Source organism: Rattus norvegicus, chromosome 8 (assembly GCF_036323735.1).
Source record: "Rattus norvegicus strain BN/NHsdMcwi chromosome 8, GRCr8, whole genome shotgun sequence".
NCBI lineage: Eukaryota > Metazoa > Chordata > Mammalia > Rodentia > Muridae > Rattus > Rattus norvegicus.
The window spans coordinates 44154170-44173698 of NC_086026.1; the positions used below are offsets into that span (position 1 = coordinate 44154170).

Below are 19529 nucleotides of genomic sequence, written 5' to 3' on the forward strand. Positions count from 1 at the left end.
GCAATATCATTCGCCAGCACTAGATGACGCTGGCTTCCACTGCGCCCCACGTGGAAGGCCAGGATAGACTCCGCCATTGCAAGATGGCGCCAGCCTTCGCCGCGCCAGCCGGCCCCCTTTCAGGAAGTTAACTGTGCGCATGTGCAAGAGTGCCTTCGTGTCAGGTCTTTGCCCACTCCAGGGCGTGCCTTATGAGATCATGGGTAACAAACAATCAGGTGTGGGTGCGCCGCACTAGGGTTTTATAAGTGCGCCATGTTGGCGCGGCGTGGCTTTTCCTCTTCTAAGATTAATAAAGTGGTCACAGTAAGGATTTCTAAATGTCCGCGTGCTTCTTGCCAGTGGGAGGTCGAGCGCGGGACATTTGGTGCCGAAACCTGAAACACAAAAAAGCTACATCATCGCCGGTGCCAAGAGGAAGCCTCCGTTTCACGGAAGAAATCCAGAAACTGTGGAATGCAGGTAAAAAACTCTGAGAGACTATGTTTAGCCTTGATCTGTTCCAGCTCAGTCCTCTGCCGGATGCAGCAGAAGCCGCTATGGTTGCTCTGGCAGCCCTTGGGTTGTTTCTATTGACCTTTGAGTTTCTAGCTACTGCCAAACGGCTTCAGAGGTCGCTTGCGAACTGCCCAGCTGTAACAGCAAAGTGGAGAGTGTTGGGAGAAGGGCGAAGAGGGTCAGAAACAGAGGGTAGTGAAAAGTTGCAACGAACTGATCGATCTCAAGCACCAGACCCTTCCAATTCGGAAGTGAAAGATTGGGGAAAGAACGCCCCGGGTGAGAAGGGAGGAGGTAAAAGGAACACAGTATTTTGGGAGAAAAATTTTGTCTTTGTGCCTGTTAGAAGTGTGCTTAAGGTCTGGCGCTGGCTCTGGGAACGCCGCGGCGTCCGGGCGCTGACGCGACAGCTTTACAGAGTCATACTGATCAGATTTGATAGAGGCAGACCGCCTGAAAATTTATTCAGGAGAATCAAACAAAAGGACATCTCAGTGCCCGTGCACAGCCTGATAGAGTTAATGTAATTGGGTTGTGAGTAAAAATACTCAGGGCTGTGTTTCAGTTCCATACCATTGGCGAATGTCGGTCGTACTGCTCAGATAATATCTCTCAGTATCTTACAGGAATTGGGTTTCAACACGTTGGTGGACTAGTCCAGGAATTGAGACAATCCATCGCCCATATCAACTCCACTCGAGTGGATAGTCACCGTGAACACCATCTGGTTTTTTCCCTATTTGTCTATTGTTTGTCTCTGGTGCACCAGGATGTCCCCATGTCTGTCAGTGTATGTCTGTGGTTTTTGTTTCTCGTCTAAATTTTTATGTTTCATGTTCAAAAGAAAAAATGGTAAAAACTTTACCTGCTGGTCGTGCACACCTTGACTTGGTTTTAACTCGTTTCAAAAAGGAACAAATGAATAAAAATCAGTTTCAATCAGGTTTTTAGAGCCCTGTGCCTGGAGCCAGGTGTCTAGATTAGCTGGAGAAGCTGCCCAGAGGCTAAGCATCTACACGAGCTGATCTTAAAAGCGCCAACAGCTTCTTCATACAAGAGTTGATAGCTGTTTCTCTTAGAAAAATCCCTGACTTATTACTTGACTCAACAGGTGACAAGGTGCTTCTCTTAAAATCATAACAAAAAGGGTAAAAATGGTGTTTGGTCTAAATATTAAAGATAGGTGTAGCCACTTCAATTTTGTTTCTCATTGGTTTTAAATGTATAAATATGCTCTACTTGCCTTGGTTATGGACGATTGGCTTTCAAGTTACTGGATATGGTTAAAAAGGTATAATATTGGTAACAGAAAGTTGACATAAGGCTGATAATCTAGATGGAGTCATTCTAGATAACATGTGACATGAGCCAACCTAGGGAGACAGGTCTAAATTGAGGTAATGTTTTTATGGAATTCTTATTCTAGGAACCAGGCTTCTAAAAGAATTTAGGACATTGTCCCTTGTTGAGGTATTGGAGACCACACCATTGTGCGTCCAAATGTAAGAATTGACAGTCAAACTTTGTAACATAATAGATAGACCTGGGGTGCCTTGGAGACTAGATTGTTTGTTGGAGGTTGAGTTTTGCTTTCCAAAGTTGTGGCTTACCCTAAAGCTATCAGTATTTTATGCTAATTACCACTGCCCTAAGGACAGCTGCCTAGTCACTACTCAGAACTCAAGTGACCTCGTGGCTGTGTTCTGGTGTTACGAAGAGAACTTAAAGATTGTGATTTAGGATTGCCAGTGTTACATTGACTAACTCAAACTTATTTTTAATTAAGGAAAAATCAAACAGGTAGAGATTGTTACAAGATTTACGAAGGATTGATAAGGTTTTGGAACTTGTGAGAACATTACAGCCAGTTTACTTACTCCAACTGCCATTTCAGGATAGATTTAGAGGATTGCTAACAGCCTCATATTAGGTAATTTTGTTGCTTCTTCAGTGTAAGAAGTTAGAACTTAAATCTTTCAATGTATATGGAAATTTTTACTACAAACCTTTGCTCTCAAAATGAGCTTTAATATTTGGGAGTAGCTGTTAAACTACTCCGGATAAGAATATTTGAAGCTAATTTTAAGCTTCTAAAGATATGTTAATTGGCTAAGTACCTCACCTTCCCAGAGGAATTAGGTCTTTGTTATGCACATTGAAGATAAAGCTTCAGCTGTGTTAGTACAGAGTTGTGGACTGGAGTCATGGAAGTATTTTGAATAGAAACCTGGTAAAACATATCTTATTCCAAACAACAGTTAATTGGTTACTACAAAATACTGATATTTGGCCTATTACATATACAAATTTTTCAGATGAAATTGATAATTTTACTCTTTACATGCTTTTGTACTTCCTGTATATTTGTGCATACAACCCATAGGAAATGCGCTTACTGTATTTATAGGTGGTTCATCTAATGAAAAGGCTACAGGTATGATTGGATCACTTGTTTATTCTCTTGAGTTTCTATTGCTTCAACACAGATTATTAAATTCCGTAGTTTAGCCACTGTTTTTAAATCAAACTTTCTATTCACATACTGATAGCCAATGTGTGGCTTGTGGTTTACAATTGATTTTGAAAGGAAAATTATACGAATTCTAGGTCTAGAAATATAAAATTAAAAGAGTAAGCCCCAAAAGCCACAAACTCAGGGTTAAGCCCTGCCGCCAGGAATAGCAGGCCATAAAGATAAAGAAAAGGAATACAAAACCAGCTCAGGCTATCGAGGACTGACCCATAAACCATCCAAAGACATCCCCCCAGCTTACTCAGAGTCATATTTTAACCAGATGTCCTCCAGACCCTGATAAGCCTCGACTTGTGCTTTTCAGCCATTGTGTCCTACAGAGAGCACTCCAGGAAACCGGGCAGCCCAAGCCTAACCAGAGGTGTTTCAAATACAGATGCTACATCAATTTTGACAAACTTTTAAAAATAATGAGGACCTGAAGACCCAACCCTTCTCCTGATTTAGTAGCTCTGTTCCAGGAACCAGGGGGCCATAAAACCTTCTGGTGTCCCCTTATCTCCTGGAGCCATAAAACAATCCTGTAACTTGTGGTGCATTCCCCTTTGACATCCCCCATCCCCTGGTGCTCACAGCCTCTGCCTTTAAATACTCTTTTTCCCAGCCTCTCGGGGCCGACACCTCTGTCTCCTGCACGGGATACGTGTCGGCCCGGAGATCTCTGTAATAGGTCTCCGTAATAAACCTCGCCTTTGCTTATTACATCCAAAATGGTCTCTCTGTGTCTGGGGTCCGCGATTTCCCAAGACTTGAATAAGGGTCTCTCTGCGTGGGATCTTTCATAATGGGGGCTCGTCCGGGATCTGTGCGACCACCCCAGACTCCGAAGACCCCTTGGAGGTGAGTTGGATGTTTGTCTGAGTGTTTCTGTGTGAGCGGCGCCGCAATTGTCAGTCTGTGTCTGTCTCTGTTTTGGTTCCGCCATGTGTGTATATATGTATGTCTCGGTACTGGTGAAGTCTCACTCTGGTCAGTACTTAGAGAGTGGACGTGGAGTCTCACTCTGATCAGTACTTAGAGAGTGGAAGTGGAATCTCACTCTGGTCAGTGCTTAGAGAGTGGACGTGGAGTCTCACTCTGGTCAGTACTTAGAGAGTGGAAGTGGAATCTCATTCTGGTCAGTGCTTAGAGAGTGGACGTGGAGTCTCACTCTGGTCAGTACTTAGAGAGTGGAAGTAGAATCTCACTCTGGTCAGTGCTTAGAGAGTGGACATGGAGTCTCACTCTGGTCAGTGCTTAGAGAGTGGAAGTGGAATACGTGTTAGTGTCTGTTGTCTGTATTCTGTTTCTGTGTTTGGTATCCCAGAAGCAGCTAAGGTTAAGCTGCAGTTTGGGCCAGGTACTGAAGGTACCAGGCATCTGTGAAAATTGGTTATAGGATGCTTTGTCTTGGTCTTGTTTGTCTGGTTTGTTTTCTGTGGTATTGTCGAGTGTCTTTTTGGCTTTTGTTTCGTTTTTGAATTTTGGACTGATGACTGTGTTTGAATTTGGACTGACGACTGTGTTTGAATTGAAATCTTGGACTGATGACTGTGTTTGAAATCATGAAACTGTTTGCTTTGTTCGTCAAAGAGTTTTACTTGGTCCTCCTGGTGCTTAAGTTAAAAGTTAAAAATAATTTGCTTGAGAAGAGGTCAAAATACCACTATTTGCAGATGACATGATAGTATATTTAAGTGATCCCAAAAGTTCCACCAGAGAACTACTAAAGCTGAAAAACAACTTCAGCAAAGTGGCTGGGTTTAAAATTAACTCAAATAAATCAGTAGCCTTCCTCTACACAAAAGAGAAACAAGACGAGAAAGAAATTAGGGAAATGACACCCTTCATAATAGACCCAAACAATATAAAGTATCTCAGTGTGACTTTAACCAAGCAAGTAAAAGATCTGTACAATAAGAACTTCAAGACTCTGAAGGAAGAAATTGAAGAAGACCTCAGAAGATGGAAAGATCTTCCATGCTCATGGATTGGCAGGATTAATATAGTAAAAATGGCCATTTTACCAAAAGCGATCTACAGATTCAATGCAATCCCCATCAAAATACCAATCCAATTCTTCAAAGAGTTAGACAGAACAATTTACAAATTCATCTGGAATAACAAAAAACCCAGGATAGCTAAAACTATTCTCAACAATAAAAGGACTTCAGGGGGAATCACTATCCCTGAACTCAAGCAGTATTACAGAGCAATAGTGATAAAACTTGAGAAAAATTGTTTTCTGCCAGGGAGTTTTGTCTTTCTCTCTTGAGCCTCCTCCCCAAAGAGAGAGGCCCCTCCCTTTACTCCCTTTGTCCAACCTAGCTGCTGTTAACAGTTGTGTAAACAGACATTAACAAAAACCTTGGGGAAGAAACCGCTCCTAAATAAAAAAGTTCCCCAGATTAGGCCTTCTGCTATAAAACAAGTATAGTGAGTAGAAAACTTAATTTTATTGATCCTGCTCTAGTGGAGGTGTGTTGGTTGATAGCCAACGTTAATTTTTAAAACATAGTGTTTTATCTGTGCTTGTGCTCGCAACACACAGTAGGGGGGAGCGAAATTAGCTGCGGAGCTGCTGCAGTGAGCATGGGGACTTCTCAAGTCTCACCCAATTTTTCTGGCTCTTCAGGAGCTGTTTAAAAGGAAAAGGCTTAAGGTAAAAAGAAACACTATAGAGAGATTTCTTAGTGAATTACTACACCTTGGTTCGCGATCTCTGGGAATCTCATGGTGGACAGCTGAGATAAGCTAGAAAAGGATTTAAATTTTGCTTGGGAACAAAGAATCTTAAAGGCGGAGTTTCAGCCGGTATGGCACTTAGTGCGTAGCTGCCTAAAAGATCAGAAATGCTGTCAACAGGATATAAAAAAGGGACAGGCTGTGTTAGAAATGCTACAGGAAGAATGATCTAAAAAGGCTGAGAGTGAGGTGGGGGAGGACTCTAAGGAAAACAAGAACAAGAAAGGAATTTCTGCTTTTAGTGGCCAGACCTTCAACTCTTGCTCACAGAAAGAGGGTGCTCATTAGGAGAAGTTCTTTAAGGAGCCTGCCTTATCTGCTGGCCCTATTCCAAGAGAGGGGTCAGTCTCCAGCATTAAATTACTTTTCTCACTGGTCATCATTAACATGGAGAATGCCTTTGATCCTATCCCCACAGCAGCCAGTTCCTGCCCCTGTGGTCGAAATGTCCCAGGTTGGGGGACAGAGAAGCCCCTAAAATAGTTTCAAAGAATCTACAACAAACTGTGAAAAACTTTGTTTTGTTTTGCCAGTTTGAATTTAGAACTCAGGCTTTGGCTGTGGCCAAGGTCAGGATTAATGTTTTCGTTTCCATGGGCCCTTAGCCCACTGAGACAGTTTGGTGAAGGACTACTACTGCAGTCCTGATATTCAGAGACATGGAGAGAGCTATAGTTTTTTTTATTATTAAAGGTTGGTACTATAGTATTAACAATCTCTTTATTAGATATAAGAGACAAGAAGCCCAGGTGAACTGGTTACAATTCTTTTGTCAGCTGCTTAGTATTGAAAGACCCCAGCTTAGCAGCAGTAACGCCATTTTGCAAGGCTGTACTTAAGGTGACTGGTTCAGAGAAAGGTTAAAACACTGAGTACAAAGCGGCTGCCAAGCAGGATGTGTTTGGTTGAAGGCCTGGCAACAGGACGACTGCGGTTGAGCACCTGACAATGAAAAAAAGCCCCGGGAGAGGTCCCACACCCTGGTGGGGGGCCGAGTCAGTCGTTATGTTCCAAGAAGGTAGCTAAGAAACTTGCCCCTGGGCTAAACCCTTGCCATATTAGAATCCACCAATTATATCCCTGTAACCATGCATCTGCTTCTGTATGCTTGCTTCTGCTCCCCAAAATCCTATAAAAGCCCATCCTTGGTTCCGTGGTCATTAGAGTTGGAGGGTCTCCATCCTGAGGGAAAGTTCTCCCTGAGAGCTTTTCAGTATCTAACACTCAGGTTCTAACCGTCTCTCCATCCTTTTCTTATTAGTTCTTACTAGAAGCCTAGTGTCCGTCAGAGGCTGGGTTTATTGAGAGACAGAGTCACTGAGCTGGCACCAAAGGGAGGTACTCCTTAAGGGAAAATCTAAGTCCAGAGAGACAACCTGTAACAGATAGACTGCCCCTATGCTCACTTTTCTGTTTCACAGACACAAGGCTTTTTGTCCCAAGAAAGCCTCCTGGCTTAGCTGTGTGACTAAATGCTATTTGTCCTCTTCAGTGGACCTCTATTCTCAAGATTCCCTTGTTTTCTCACCATCCCATTTAAGATGCTTGTTAGTAGCTGTTACAGGTCTTCTTTACCACCGAGGAAAGACGGAATCCTACTAGAGGCCAGAAAAAGTGTTCCAGAGATGGATGGAAGGCCCTCACTTCTGCCTGCTCTCTTCAAACGCCTAAAGGTAGGGAGTGCCAGGTCTGCCACCAGGCTCCAAGGGTGGGTCTCTGAGGGGCTAAAAAATGCCCCACCAATCTGGCTAAGATAAGAAAAGGATAAAGAGAATGTTACAGAAATTTAAAGGGTTAAGTTGCTGAGAGTTAGTATAAGTTACAAAGAAAATAAGGTTAAAAAAGAAAGAGATAAAAAGAACAGAAAGCTAGAAAAGAAAAGAGACAAAAAGAAGAGGAAGTTAGAGAGCTAAAGAGAGATAAAAGACAAGAGAGGAACATATACTGGCCACAGTAGTTAGGGAACCTAGGAAGATAGTACCTGACAACAGAAGAGAATTCCTGGCTAAAGATCAGTGTGCCTAATACAAAGAAAAAGGACACTGGGTCAGGGACTGCCCAAGAAAGAACAAGAGGGGCCACTGGAGAGCTTCTTGGTCCTAGAGTGCTGGACAGGGACGCAATGCTCTGTGCTCCTATGCCCCCCAGTGGGCCAATATCCAAAGACCTTGAGTGCAAGGAGCTACTGACAATGAACAATACTTATGGACTGCCCGAAGAACAGTGGACCTTGGCGTGGGCCGGGTAACCCACCCACTAATTCATGGTCATCCCTGACTGCCCCTATCCCTTGCTCATGAGAAAATTGCTCTCCAAATTGGCTTGCGTGGGCTGAAATGGCTGGATGAGGCCATGTGTATACATATCTATAGACTGTGTATGTGGAGCTTAAGACCTGTCTCAGTACACCAGTAACTGATGCTGGGAGATGAATGGCTTAGTGCTTTTCTGCTTGGAACACATCATTCCTGCCAGCCGGGCACTAATAATTATCACCCAATCCAGGACTTAAACTGTGATAGAGTGGCTGATAGAGTGTCCAAAGATGGGACCACTGGTCAGCTGCCATGGACTAGATTCTCCACCGGTTGGGGACAATCTGGTCACCTTGCTGCCCAATCCGGACCTGGAGCCACCACAGCACGAGTGTCAAACACTGACAGAAGCACATGGGTGAAGAAAGACCTCTGTGACTGGCTGATTGACGCCTGCTGAAAGCCGAGGACCTTGTCCACAGACTGGAACAGTTCTCTTCATGAATGAAGGTCAGAGACAAGTGGGTGCTGCCATGGTGGACAACACAATGTCATCTAGAATGGCTGAACCCCAACCCCCAGCACATCAGCGCCACAGATGTCTTTGCCATCTCTTAGATGCCCTGATGAAGCCAACAACTGTGAGTACTATTCATTGCTCAGGATATCAGGAGGGAAGAGATTCAGTGACATGGGACAGTAACAAAACAGATAAAGTGGCTCGGGAAATGGCTATGCAGGAGCCTATCCTGGTTACAGGCCTACAAGAGACAGCCACTGAGAACTGAGATTAGACTAAGGGATGGCCTCACTTAGAATGTACAACAGAAGAAAAGGCCCAAGTTGTTTAAAAGATAAAAGGACAATGATACACTTGGGGAGAAAGCTGTACCCCCCCCCAGAGAACAAACAAAAGACTCACTTTGCCAAATTAAGAAATAGACTCATTTAAGAGATAAGAAGTTTGTCCAAATAGTTAAAATATATATAATAGACTTTAAGATTTTAGCCAAGAGAGACAGTAAAAAGTATAAGATAGGTCAATAAGTAAATGCTTAACAAGCAAACAGGACAAAGAGACCTAGAGAGTTTAGTGAAAAGTCAAAATGAACTTCACTGAGATAAAACCAGAAAAATATAATCACAAGTATCTCCTAGTGCTTGTAGATACTTTTTCAGGAATAGATAGAAGCTTTCCTCACCAAACGAGAGACGGCCTCTACAATCATCAAGAAGATACTAGAAGAAATCTTCCCCAGGTCTGGAATGCCCAAGGTAATCTGGTCAGACAACGGCCCTACTTTCATTGCCAAGGTAAGCCAGGGTGTGGCCAAGTATTTAGAGGTCTATTAGAAATTACATTGTATTTACAGACCTCAAAGTTCAGGACAGGTAGAGTAAATAAGTAGAACTCTAAAAGAGACCCTAAACAAATTGACCATGGAGACTGGCACAGACTGGGTGACACTCCTTCCCTCTTGCTCTCTTCAGAGCAAAAAATACCCCTTCCAGACTCAGCTTTACCCCCTTTGAGATCTTATATGGGGCCTCAGCTCCCCTGACTGTATTAGATGATGTTACTGAACCAACATGTCATAGTGCCATAGTAATAATGATTTGTGTGCCAGGCTAAAAGACCTACAGGTGATACAGAAAGAAATCTGCTCACAGCTGACAGCAGCCTATGCCCCGGAGACCCCTGAGACATCCCATCAGTTCCAGGTCGGAAGCATCTACACTGAGCCCAGACACTCGAGCCTCGCTGGAAAGGACCGTACTTGGTGCTGCTGACCACCCTGACAGCCGTCAATTCTCAGCCCTCACCAGCCGTGTACTAGCTGTTAGGGCTGAGAGCTGGGACCTAGAGGGAAATTCAGTCATGTTTGTCCTGGGTTCCATCGAGATAGGTGTGGGGATAAGCTTGATTTCTATTACAAATGATGTAACATTACATATGTTAATACTCCTAACACTTCTTGGGACTGTGCCTCAGGGATCACAACCTGTATAAGTTTAGAAGTTCTAAAAGACAGTCATGACCTTGGTGTATAGGTTCAGATAGTGTCCAGATTGGAATCCTGATGCTAAAGACTTAGTAAGACACAAAAAAAAGGAGTTGAGAATTACTTAGGGCTAGGGCTATCTAGGTGCTACAAGGGCAGCACAAGGACATCTGCTGTTGCCCTACAATACAAGGCTTATAGAGAATTCAGAACTGCCATTGACTCAGATATAAAAAGAGTAAAAGACTTTTTAGCTGACCTCCAAGAATACCTAACCTCCCTCTCAGAGGTAGTACCTGATATTTCTTAAAGAAGGAGTCTGTGTGCTATCCTGAAAAAAAATGTTGCTTCTATACAGACCATTCAGGAGTAATTAAAGACTCCATAAATAAACTTAAAAAAAGGATAGACAAAAGACAGACAAAAAAACACATCAGAGATGGTTCGAGAGCTAGTTTAGTAGATCTCCATGGATGACTACCCTACATTCTGCTACAGCTGGGCCATTATTAATAATTTTCTTGGTTTTAGTTTTTGGCCCCTGCGTGACAAACAGGTTAATTGCTTTTGTTAAAAATCGAGTGGGTGCTGTGCGGTTGATGGTTGTGAGACAACAGTACCAGTCAGTTAGGACAACTGGTGAGACCAAATACGAGACTTGATATCAAAATTCTAAGATTAGAATTATTTAGTAGGAGAAGACAGGAATGAAAGGAAAATTATACGAATTCTAGGTCTAGAAATATAAAATTAAAAGAGTAAGCCCCAAAAGCCACAAACTCAGGGTTAAGCCCTGCCGCCAGGAATAGCAGGCCATAAAGATAAAGAAAAGGAATACAAAACCAGCTCAGGCTATCGAGGACTGACCCATAAACCATCCAAAGACATCCCCCCAGCTTACTCAGAGTCATATTTTAACCAGATGTCCTCCAGACCCTGATAAGCCTCGACTTGTGCTTTTCAGCCATTGTGTCCTACAGAGAGCACTCCAGGAAACCGGGCAGCCCAAGCCTAACCAGAGGTGTTTCAAATACAGATGCTTCATCAATTTTGACAAACTTTTAAAAATAATGAGGACCTGAAGACCCAACCCTTCTCCTGATTTAGTAGCTCTGTTCCAGGAACCAGGGGGCCATAAAACCTTCTGGCGTCCCCTTATCTCCTGGAGCCATAAAACAATCCTGTAACTTGTGGTGCATTCCCCTTTGACATCCCCCATCCCCTGGTGCTCACAGCCTCTGCCTTTAAATACTCTTTTTCCCAGCCTCTCGGGGCCGACACCTCTGTCTCCTGCACGGGATACGTGTCGGCCCGGAGATCTCTGTAATAGGTCTCCGTAATAAACCTCGCCTTTGCTTATTACATCCAAAATGGTCTCTCTGTGTCTGGGGTCCACGATTTCCCAAGACTTGAATAAGGGTCTCTCTGCGTGGGATCTTTCAATTTCAACTACTTAATGCCTTATTAGAGGCAAGTTTTCTACATGAAATCAGTGAGTGATTTCAGTGTAAATTTGTCTGACAACTCACTGTCCTTTCAGTGCTCTGGCTCAGACAACTAAACAAAACCATAGACCCAGCTCTTTGAAAATGGTAATGGAGTTGATAACACACCCTCACGAAAAGAGGAAGACTCCATTTGCTTACCTTCAACTACCAGCTTCACCCTGCCAGCTCAGGGATTTCTAGTAAGACTGAATCTGGACAATATTTACAAGATTTGACATTTCTAATTAATGCTTATGTTTAGGTAAAGAAAGTTTGTGAGGTGCTAGAGAAATGGCTTAGTGGTTAAGAGCACTATATACTGTTCCTTTATAGGACATTTAAGAACCCAAACTGGATTGCCTGGGCTCTTTAGCAAGGGAGGACAAGATACCAGACAGATTATAATCCTTACATAAGAACAATTAGTGAAAAAATCTCATTCTTTATATATCCAATACAATTATGCTAGAGACAATAATTTGGTATACAAGTCAATTTATAAATACAAGTGCTCAGTGTCCTCAACTTAATCCTCGAGGACTTACCTTAATAAATAATATCTTTACTATATCTTAATAAATAAAAAGGGGGAGTTATCCCTGTATGCTAAATAATGCTCCTTTTATTTCAATTTTAAAATTTTGGATGCCAATGTTTATGGCACCCTACAACTAGGCATACTTCTGCCTAGGTGAAATAGAGAGATCCACTTATTGACATGTTCCTGTCCAGATATTTTATATGGGGAAGAGGGAATGTTTGTGTTTTTTCTACAAGATGCTACAAGAGTGTGCCAGCTGCCTGAGTGGTTGCTGAGACTTGCTGATCCTGGTTATTCAGCTCTCCTAGTTCGGGTCCCTGGAGTCATTCCTCTGCCCTGAGAGGAAGATAGAAGATTTCCCTTCATCCTTTGTCATCACAGAGATTTTGCCGTTGCTGCAGTCAGTGTTACCGCTGCGTGTGTTCCCGTCCCACTGTGGCCTACGCTCAGACTCTGTACACTGCTGCTTGCTGACTCCAGCTGTTACACTTGTCCCTTCATTTCCCTGGTGACTCTTGCTGCCTTAACTGGTAACTGGTGTTGTCAATTTACAGACTGTAGCTTCACAGAAAGCTACCTGTGTAAAGCTACAGTGACTGGAGAACTCTGTCCTGGTTATACAGATCTCAGAAATGGTTCCATTGTCTGCTGGTTGTTCCAGAGAAGAATGACTGATCCTGAACTGTCCTGGAAAAGACCTTGACACTTTCGCTGCTATTGTAGCAGTCATTACTGCTACAGACATTGTGTCTGCAGTATCTGGAGTTCCTCCCCCAATCTATTGTTAGACAAGTACAGTGGGTGAACTTTCTGGAGTAGTTACTAACAATTGGGAATTCAAAATTTTATTATAAGAGCAGCTTGACTACGGTCCTTGGTGGTAACAGCTGAGGAGGACCAAATGAGGTGCCCACTACTTATTTGGAGTGGCTCTGTCTGGTGCAGCCCTATGCTGTGGATCAGTGTTCATACTTGGTTGGTTTGCAAACTCAGATCTCAACAGTAACATGACAAGGCTGTTATTCACTCAAGCACTTGTGGCCATTGTACTAGGGGCCTCCCCTGGAATTTGGTTATCTTGCTCAGGACTCTCTCTGTATCTGAGTTCCCTGCTCCTGCACCCCATGGATCTGTGGGTCAATTGCACTGGGAGGAGAGGGACTCTCTCTGTATCTGAGTTCTCTGCTCCTGCACCCCATGGATCTGTGGATCCATTGCACTGGGATTGAGAGAGACTCAGTGATCCTTTGATCAGCCCTTGCACATCGCTGAGGCTTCCTCATTGCACGCGATAGGGTGATCATGACTGCTATAAATTATATAAATTATAAGGGTGAGATGTAGAGGGCCGCAATAACATTCGCCACCACTAGATGGTGCTGGCTTCCACTGCGCCCCACGTGGAAGGCCAGGATAGACTCCGCCATTGCAAGATGGCGCCAGCCTTCGCCACGCCAGCCGGGCCCCCTTTCAGGAAGTTAACTGTGCGCATGTGCAAGAGTGCCTTTGTGCCAGGTCTTTGCCCACTCCGGGGCGTGCCTTATGAGATCATGGGTAACAAACAATCAGGTGTGGGTGCGCCGCACTAGGGTTTTATAAGCGCGCCATGTTGGCACGGCGTGGCTTTTCCTCTTCTAAGATTAATAAAGTGGTCACAGTAAGGATTTCTAAATGTCCGCGTGCTTCTTGCCAGCGGGAGGTCGCGCGCGGGACAGATGTCAACATACCCAAAGTGATGACCTTTCTGAAAAACCAACACCATGTTGACATCAGCTGACCACACGAATACTGTGTCCTTGGCCTGCATAAATGTTTCCCACTTGCCCCCTCTCTCTGTTACCCCTGTTATGGTATAAATTAATCCTTGGAAAAAATTAAAATTGTTGTCTTGATCAGACTCTTGTCTTGACATACTTCTTTGTGTCTCTTGTCCCCAATTCTCTTCCAGGTAACCTCAGCACCCTCGTTGACAAATGACACCTAGCATACCGCAGTTTAGAGGTCTCCTGGAAGAGAACATTGTCCCCGTGAATAGACAGGCCTGTCTTCCTTCTTCATCGGAGCCTTTGCTTCCCCTTGGAGCCTTTGCCCCTCCCTTGGAGCCTTTGCTCCCCAGCTTCTGGCAACCATGGACCACCTGACCTAGGTTCAGAGGCTTGGTGTGTTTCTACCCGGATGACACAGATCTCAGTGGTGAGTGATGGGACAAGCATTCTACAGTCACCTTTTGTGACAGGACTCATGGAGTCATTCAGAATGTGAAGAATACAGTTAAGGAAAAAGATTTAAAGAAATTCTTATACTTTATAGGAAATATTTGTCCACAGTTCCCCCAGGAGGGAACAATTGTTACAAAAGATAGTGCAGAGTTAGTGATTATTTTATGGGCCAGCCAACCCTGTTGCTGAAGTCTGCACTACTTACTGAATAGAAGTTGTGTGCTCTTTGGGTTCAAGGTTGCCTCTCCCTGCATGATGAGCAACCCCACATACGTGGATTAAAAGCATTATACCCTCATGCTATTGCAGCGGTCACTTTGTCAACCTGTGCTCTGTGGGTGGTGCTTCCGAGGTAAGGCCACTATGGGGTCTTGGTGCATCAGCTGGGAACTATGCTCCCCCTGACCACAATTAGCAAAGAGATCAGAGGTAAGCTCAAGCAAATCTGTTTTTCTGTGTTCTGTTTTACTTTTTGTTTATCTCTCTGTCATGTTGTCTCATCTTTGTTTCTGTTGTATTGTGGGTTCTGCTGTATGAAGTGTTCAAGTCCCTTCAGAGGGGGTGTCAAGTCCCTCCAAGAGAGGGGTTAGACTCCCCTCGGTGGTTGCTATGGGTCCCTTTGAAGGGCTTACAGCTGTGAGAGGCAGACGTGCTAGTTGTCACAGGCCACAGGCCCTAGAGGATGTTCTAGGAGGAGAAAAAATCTACAGGACACTCTAGAATCCGATTGGGAGGTGAGATCAGACAGTCCACCTCATCCCAGAAGCAGCTGAGGTTAAACTGCAATTTGGGCCAGGTACTGAAAGGTATCAGGCATCTGTTAGGATGCCTTGTCTTGGTCTTGTTTATCTAGTTTGTTTTCAGTGGTATTGTCATGTCTTTTTGGCTTTGCTTTCATTTTTGGACTTGGACTGGTGACTGTGTTCGAAATCATGGACTGACGACTGTGTTTGAATCATGGAACTTCCTGTTTTGTTTGTCAAAGAGTTTTACTTGGTCCTCTTGGTGCTTAACTTGGGAATGATTTGCTTGAGAGAAATTGCTTTCTGCCAGGGAGTTTTGTCTTTCTCTTTTGAGCCTCCTCCCCAAGGAGAGATGCCCCCCTTTGCTCCCCTTGTCCAGTCTACCTGCTGTTAGCAGTTCATCCCACATGTGTATGAAGGACTCCAGGTTATTGAGTGATCCAGTCTGAAGCAGGTATTAACAAGAACCTGAAACTTTTGCCTTGGATCCTGAAGAAAGGATCTATCTGTTGCTTGGACACTCAGATCTTCTAAGGAAGGGACAGCACAGAGTGAGGAAGTGTGGGTTTAAGGGTGGCAGGCAAGCATGCCTGCTAGCAAGCAAGCTGCAGGCTGTGCGCGGGCAGTGGCTCAGCTCAGGTCAAGTCTGCATAAGAGGAGTTTCAAGGCGATGAGCCCAGCTGGGGCTGAAGTTTTGACACCAAAAAGATAGTGGTGAGTTAGAGATTATTTTAAAGACTATTATGAGACCTTCGACCGTGAAAAACATTCCAGTCACTCCCTTCAGTGGCCAGAACTTCAACACTTGCTCACAGAAGGAGAGCATTCATTAAGAGAAGTTCTTTGAGGGAGCCTGCCTTATCTGCTGGCCCTATTCCAAGAGAAGTGTTGGTGTCTAGCATTAAGTCACCTTCACCATTTATCATCAGTGACATAGAGAGTGACTCTAATCCTATCCCCAGAGCAGTCAGTTCCTGCCCCTTTGATAAAAATGTCCCAGGTTAGAGGGCAGAGGAGTCCCTGTAGTTTTAGAACGAGTCTGCAGAAGACTGAGAGGAACTTTGTTTGCCAGACAGAAATTGGAATAGGCTTTTGGTGTGTTTATTCTTAGATGATAACAGGAGAAAATCTTGGTACTGGCTCTTCAGATTACTCCAACTGGGGCTGTCTGGTTCTCTGTTTTTTGGGGATCCAGGCAGTGCTGGAAGCCCCAGGAGAGCTGATAACAGAGGATTGGGATTCCACACCTGGATCTAGCCTGAGGTTGAAGGGGAACAAGGGGAGCTCTAGATGGTCCCATAAGGATAGTTATTGGCTTGACAGTGGCAAACTTGGTTTGGCTTGGTTGTAGTGGCAGTCATGGCTAGGAGCACAGGGAGGCCTTCTTTGGAAGATTAGAGAGTGGCTCTGTAGGCAAAGGCCTTCTCTGTTGTTCCCCACGTTGTATCCCAATAAAAAGAGTCAGTCCATGGTTGAAGACATTATTATAATGGCAGAGAGTGGATGAGTAAAACAGTACCCCACTTCTCAGGGTGGATCAGAGATTAAATACCTTTTCCAGAAAGAATGTCTGGGAAGGAAAATTTACTGGCTAAGCCTCCAGGTATTTAGGTGCCTCATTATAATATAGATCTGTCTTGAGCTTTTGTGACCTGTGGCCACATCCTCTACCTGTGGAGAGCCTTGAAGGATTGCCCTTACATGACTGATGACCACTAATTTATGGAAGGTTGTGGCTAGTGATGGGGGCCTGGTTTCATAGGAGTCAGGCAAAATGCCTACTGACCTTTCAGGGTCACTGGGGAATTTATAGCTGAGCTCCTCCAGAAACCAGGCCACCTTTTACAGTTCCACAGTTCCTTGTCTCCTTTGGATATGTATGGATAAGAAATTAACATTCTTTATAGTAGGACACAATGTCAAAGTTTCTTGATCATATTCAGCATGCACCTCTACCTTAAAAATTAACATTCACCATGCAGGTGATCATTAGAAACATTGATAATTCTGACTTTATATAGTTGCATTATCTCATTCACATCTTATCTCCACCATTAGAACCATTATAAATGTAGACCAGGTTCTAATATGGCTTTTGCCATGTCCTTCCAGTCTTGGGACATTATTCTATTTTGAATACCCCAAAAAGTCAGGACTTGCTTTACAAACAGCAAAAGCATTCAAAAATTAGTGACACTTTCCTTAAATGTTGACAGTTCTAACACATCCAGTGGCTACCATTCAAATTCTTGATAATTTTGGGAATGATCATCATCTGCTGGACTTTGTTTAATACTAACTAAATAAAAAAAGTTTGTTTTTGGACAACCTTTCGTTGGTTTCCTTCAATTTTGTCTTCTGTCTCTAACTAAGCATTTTCCTTAAATATTTTCAGTTCCTCTCAAGGTATTTGCAAATATTTCATACTTGTTTCTCACCCTGTTCCATAAGTTTCCTGTATTCTCTGTTCAAGGTTCTGTTTCCACATTTTAATTTTTATATGTTTTAATTTTGATAATTCGATGTCTATTTTATTTTCATTGATTAATTTTAAAAGATTCTCCTCCAAGCCTTTCTTCCAATCCTCATTTTTTTTCTCTCTGGTGCTCAGTCTGATTTGTCACCTGTTCTAGCTTTTGCTCTAGGACATTCTGTAGCTCCTGTCTCCAATCCTTATTTTCTTCTTTCTGTACTTTTTGTTCTAGGGTCTTTTCCACTTCCCTTCTCTAACCTCCATTTTCCTCTTTCTCTGTCTTGGTATTTTTCTCACTCTGTTTTACTAAATCTTCTAATTTCCTTTTTGTCCAGATACTAAAATTTTCTCTACGGCCCAGTTTTTTAAGAAGACATAGTAAAACAAGGCACTTAACATTATAATAATGATAACTGGCAAGGTATCAATTTCATTTAAATCTATCCATTTCAAACCATTTAAAATAGCATCGCATAAAACTCAAAAGGTATCTATTGCTTCTCATCTAAACTCTCTAAAAAATATTATCATCATAAATTTAAAATTCATATTCCCTGATCTAAAGATTCTTGTTCCTTTGTCTCCCTCCGTTATTTGATTCAGAACACTTCAATCCTCTCTGATACTTTAATTCACAGAAAAAGGCTAACTGTAGAAAGATCCACCTTTTCTGTGATTCTGAGCAATTTCAGTTTTGTGCTTGGGTTGCAGCCCACAGCATTGGCACCGACCTCATGCAGCCTGTAGTACCAGTAGTTGTCCTGTATCTGGACATTCATGAAAGCAAGTACAGGAAATCTGGCTCCAAGCGGAGATGTTCAGATCAGCCTGTGAGAAGGCTATAGCTAACTGCCATTTTTTCGGCTGTTTATCCACAACTGTGAAGGTTGAATTTCAAGCAGTCATGCCCCCAGGTCCTTGATCCTTCTTTAGGCTCTCTGGAAACCCCAACTGTGTTCCAGCACTGGTGCTACCTGTGTCCCACCTCTGGCTGGGGTGCCAATTCTGGTTACTGAGAACTGTTTAGGGATTAGGGAGGGAACTTATCAGTTAGCTCTCTGTAGACCTCGTAATCCCACGGGATGTTTAATTTCCGCCCTGATGCTATAGAGGATAACTCTAGTTGTTTATGTGATGACAGGAGGTAAACAATTCAAGTTAGTTTGATTCTAAGCCTGGCTTAAGCTTCCCCAATTTGTTGCTGGAATTCCCAACCCTGTCAATGCCACATTAAAAAAACAAAAAAAAAAAAACAAAAACAAAAACAAACAAAAAAACACCGTCCAGTTAATAAGCAACATGGTTAGATTGGTCAAATATATCACTATAGTAACTTATTCGCCAGCTATAAGACCCCTTGCTACTTGCAGTATCCCCTAACCACCACTGCCACATCTCCTTCACTTCCTACATCCTTCGATCTCCTCTCATTTTCCTCCTTTCATTCTACCTGTCCCCTACACTTAAGCCTCCAGTTCAATCTTCCCATCCACTGCCCAATAATTAGCTTTCACTTTTGATTTACCAGTTAATATGGGGAGGAAATTCACATGACATACCTTGCTCTTCAGGGGCAACCTCTCTTCATGAAAAATTATTAACATGAGAATACAAACAGCATCAGTCCAACCTAGTACAATTTAATGTTTTGGTTATTATATATTGGGAGGATCTACTTATCTGCTCCAATCTAATTGGTTTTCTGTATGCTTCTTGTATATTTAGAGGAATTTTTGAAGGTTGGGTGTGAGTATTTTCTTCTATGACATTGTTGAAAATATTTTCTGGTCCTTGAAGCTGGGACTCTTCACCTTCTTCTTTTCCTATTGTTTTTAGGTTCCATCTTTTTACAGTATCCCAGATTTCCTGGACATTCTGTGTCATGAATATTTTAAATGTCACATTTTTTTACTAAAGTCTCATTTCTTCTATCCCATCATCTATTCCTGACATTCACTATTCATCTCTAAGATTCTGTTGCTCTATTTTTCCTGGTCTCTTTCCTGATATTTCTAGTTCCAGAATCCTTTGCATTGTGTTTTCTTTCTTCAAA

General features: G+C 43.1%; 1 long non-coding RNA gene across 1 annotated transcript in view; it reads left to right on the forward strand.

The window, feature by feature from the left end:
• The first annotated feature begins 468 nt into the window (after window positions 1-468).
• LOC134480017 (uncharacterized) overlaps window positions 469-19529 on the forward strand; it is a 33857-nt gene continuing 14796 nt past the window's right edge. The window contains exon 1 of the long non-coding RNA XR_010054130.1: window positions 469-14234. This is a non-coding gene — a long non-coding RNA (uncharacterized LOC134480017). The remainder of the gene's footprint in view (window positions 14235-19529) is intronic.